The sequence below is a fragment of the Brachypodium distachyon genome, chromosome 3 (assembly GCF_000005505.3).
Source record: "Brachypodium distachyon strain Bd21 chromosome 3, Brachypodium_distachyon_v3.0, whole genome shotgun sequence".
Lineage (NCBI taxonomy): Eukaryota > Viridiplantae > Streptophyta > Magnoliopsida > Poales > Poaceae > Brachypodium > Brachypodium distachyon.
Window position 1 is genome coordinate 12,873,837 of NC_016133.3, and position 1,464 is coordinate 12,875,300.

At 38.2% G+C, this 1,464-nt stretch overlaps 1 long non-coding RNA gene across 1 annotated transcript; it reads left to right on the forward strand.

Moving 5' to 3' along the window:
• The first annotated feature begins 398 nt into the window (after positions 1 to 398).
• LOC112271847 lies at positions 399 to 921 on the forward strand. The gene is made up of 2 exons (XR_002965345.1): positions 399 to 465; positions 553 to 921. It is a non-coding gene; the product is annotated as an uncharacterized LOC112271847 (long non-coding RNA).
• Positions 922 to 1,464: the final 543 nt, after the last annotated feature.

Consider the following 1,464-nt stretch of genomic DNA (forward strand, 5'->3'; position numbering starts at 1 on the left):
CTTATTCCTAACCCATCTGACCTCTCCATCCTGGTTGTTGTTTGAGTACAGGTGCGTCTCAATCACCGATTGTATGAACTAAATTTGCATTGTATGATTGAGATTTGTTCCATTGTGCTTGGTTCTGCAGGTTAAACAGCTCACGGTAGTATTTTTTATGATTGTGCATGTGTTCCTCTTCTAAATATGGGCAACTAATGCTACTGCTTTGCAGCCTTCCATGTGCTTGATGGAATGCTTGGCTGCACCATCGACACATGGTATGTGCACAAAAAATTTCATACAATGGCTGGCTGCAGATGGTTGGCATGTTTTGGTTTAGTTGCTTGAAAGGAAGAATTTCCTCAATCTAATTCGGCGATGTTTTTTTTAATGTAGTCTGCCTATAAATTTGACAGTAATATATAAGGTCTCGCTGCCAAACTTTTAAAAGCAGGTCAGAAAGTCCAGGAAGAACGGGAGAAGGTAGATTCGTACCCATCACACGGATTCATAATAATTGGGCTTATTTTGGAAAAATTGATAGGTTTTGGCTGTGTTTTTTTAATGCAGACGTGCAAAACACTCATGGCTGGTACACTGTCCTGACGTGTAGTTGAGTTTGTCAATCCGTAGCATGGGCATTCCACAGATTTTGATGATTGATTGGTGTGAAATTATCTAAGGAACTGTTGTCAAGTTATGCAATTGAATTGTAGCTATGCTTCAGAAAGAAAAGAAGGAAAAAAATGTTTTCCTTTTCTTGAAGTTTTGAGATTTAGATTGGGTACTGAACGTATATATCAATCGAGAAATTGGTGCTGTAGTTGAAGATCAATGTAGAGAACAATGTAAGTAAGGCTATGTGTTTCCATACAATACACTGGATTGGCAACTCATGATGAATATAACGGAACGTAGCTCCCGGTTCCTTGAGAATAACATCTATTGTGGTTGTTTATGTGCTATTGTTGCAGCTGATAAAGTTATAATCCTCCAGGATCCAGACTTGATAAGTTAGTATCATGAGCGCTGGAGCAACTCTTTCGCTTTGCTTTGTGGTATATTCCCTATAAAAAAAAACTAGCTACTCCCTTCGTCACATATTAAATGCTGAAATATTACATGAGGTATTTTAGTATATAAATATGTATACATTTAGACAAATTTGAGTTCCTTGATATGGGGACGGAGGGAGTATTATATTTGGCACCTTTTGTTTCCTCCGTACTGGTCAACAAGAAGTGCAGAGGGATTGAATTCTGCAGACAACACTAAAACTGCATGTCACAATGAAGGAATTTGATTGATTAAGCTGATCAGTAATGCAATTAGGATTTTCTATGCTCTTTTTTCTTTCCTGCACAGCGTTGCCAAGAAAATGAAGGGGCAAGACCGTTTTCTTGCCTTACGGGCCATTCAGCTAGTAGTGATATTTTTTCAGTAAAGCTATCGATGGTGTATGTGTTCTGGATATGCCTAATT